The sequence below is a fragment of the Cryptomeria japonica genome, chromosome 6, assembly GCF_030272615.1.
Source record: "Cryptomeria japonica chromosome 6, Sugi_1.0, whole genome shotgun sequence".
Lineage (NCBI taxonomy): Eukaryota > Viridiplantae > Streptophyta > Pinopsida > Cupressales > Cupressaceae > Cryptomeria > Cryptomeria japonica.
This window is the reverse complement of record NC_081410.1, coordinates 546,836,125-546,838,979: the sequence shown is the minus strand read 5'-3', so window position 1 is coordinate 546,838,979 and position 2,855 is coordinate 546,836,125.

Here is a 2,855-nt window from a genome sequence, read left to right as displayed (position 1 = left end):
ACATGATCATGATCTATTTTAAGATGTATTATCCTTGAAATATCTCCAAACAATATTAAAATGCTATCAATAATTACTTGTTTTTCTAGTAGTGTATCAATATTTGACTTATAAGCTTCTAATGAAAAATAATTGAGTCACCAAGCCATCTACCCTCTTGTTAAGTATTTGTTTTTATATTTTATGAGATTTTACTATCTATTAATACCTTTTCTAAAATTCTCTTAATTTTACTATCCTAATCTTCAAGTGAAATAGATGTTCATCTTAGTTTTACCTAATTTAGTAAACCATTAGAATCACAAGATAATACTTTTTGTGTCCATGGAGAGAAAATATAGGGTGATCTAAATGGTAATATCTCATAGGAAGTTTAGTGCTATGACATTTTCCTTGAATAATTGAATGTATCCCCATTTTAAATCATGATAAAATCTTATAATTAGACATAAAATAATTTTAATAAGTATCTAAAGTTCTTGTTAATGAAGTTGTGAGTGCATATTGTTTCTATTAACATTTTTACTTTCTCTTTCTTGATAAAATTTACTATCTTTAGAGTTTGTGAGGTCTTAATTCCTAAATGTGCATGGGAAGAAATAGTTTGCTAGATATCTCTTTATTCCTTATTTTGATAAATTTTAACCTCTAATATTTCATCTTCATATTTTTCATCCTCACTAATTCATTTAATGTAGAATAATTTATTTTCAACACATTTATCTTCTCAACTATATTTTTAATCACAATCAAAACTTAAACCATTTTTAGTTAAACCATTTTTAGTTTTTTTCTTAAATTTCTTGAGTCAATCTAATGGGATAGGAGAATATTGTAATAGAAATATCTTCTCATTAATGAGATTAAACCTTTACCTTCTAGGGGATTATTTGTTTTTCCTTTTTACTAGATGCTAGAAAAAAGGAAATAGATAAATTAGAGGAATTAAACATGTGTACTACATGTTTTATGTGACCCTTTATCCCACCAAGAGGAAAACTATTCAATTTCTCCTATATAAGCTTTTCTACTCACAAGGATAGGTTCTAAAATTAAATATAATCCTTGATTAATCTTTTTTTTTTAGCATAGATAACTAGCCAACATAGTTATATGATACACCATTCTTATAGTGAACACACAAATCTAACTAGTTAACACTAAGAGCCCATTTTTTTTATTGAGAATGAAGCCATTAACACAAAATGAATTGTTCAAGTTATAGATATAAGAAAGCCATTGTAACCTTCTAACCACTTGACCTATGAATTATCCAAGTAAATGGATCCTTGCCATCACACTTCCATATGTCTAGGTTTGGTAATAGATTTTGAGATCTAGAATGAGTTCTAGCATTTGGATCAAAATTGACTTGAGTATAAAATCTAACTTGATTGATAACACCATTATCCTTTTCTTGCCAAAATTTATCTCGAAGATAAAACATTACATTATCCATGTTATACTTTTGTTTTATAATTGTTGATATTCATTACCCATGTAATTTAAAAGTATAGAAATCTTTTAATTTTAGATTGCATCTTTTGCATCTTTTGTTCCAACTCATGCATTTTGTCATCTAATAGAGACATTAGCTCTAAATTCACCCTAATCTTAACCTCAAAGCTATATTATCTTTTTGAAGTCTTTCCTAGAGTGACTACAATCCTTCCGTCATCTCTTCTTGTAGCTTTGATCATTATGCCACCAAAATAATACACACATCAACCTAATCAAAATAAATAATTTACTAAATTAAAAAATTTACTACAACTTACTTGGGCCTAGAACTCACTTTGCTATAAAATCTCTAAAAATTTCCTTGTTTTGTAGCCTTATAAGTTAATCTAATGAAAATCCCAATTTAGTAGTCAAATAGTAACAAATATTTTAGTTAATTTTGAATTTTGGATACATTAACTTAATGTAATCTTCATGATACCTCTAGAATTTAATTAAAAGAATTGCGATTTTCTAGCATTCTGAGAAAATTAAGTGAAAATACGAAATTGTAATAACTTCTTCAAAAAATCCAAGTGATCTCAAATTGGAATTGATGCTTCTTCAATGTGACCTTAATAGACCTTCTAGATTGAAAACAATGTTGCTCCACAACATGACCTCTAAAATTTTAAAAAATTAGCTCACTTTTTATCAAGTCTAGATACCAAGATTATACTTTAATACCACTCGTTATCAAATAACTTACACAATAAAAGAATGCAATAACAAATAAAAAAATTATAATAAAAATACTTATAAATCATTGATAATAATAAGCCACTTCAAGGGAGAAACTTCCAAAAGTCTTCCAACCATAAATAAAATTTGTAATATGGTGATTAACTACTACTTGCTACCTATATATATATATACCATACTTACAATTGAATGTTGTTGGAGTAATTAGGATACTTGTAATATCTTTATTCACTTGAGCTAAACTTAGGTTGTTTTTTCCTTTTATTAAATCAGGCTAATAATAGTTCAAGTTGTCTCATTCATTATGGTTGTGACACTTGGCACTAGCTAATTTAATCTTTCTTTAGGGTTTTCAATCCAAGGTTAGATATTTATGATTTATAAGAATTATTTCATTCATTTGTAATTATTCTATATCTTTTGTTTTTAAGGAATATAATATATCTTTCTTGCTGCTATCATTTGTGGAAGGTGTTCTTTGTTTGCTATTTGATCTTGTAGGCTTGTGTTATAAACTTCAACATGGTATTAGAGCATGGAAAAATGTGTTCTCAATCTTTGAGGGTTTCTTTTCTTAAGAGCATTAAATGATCTTAGATCTAGCCTTGTTTTTGGATCTAGAAGGGGGGCAATTTTTTGTTCACGTCAGAGCA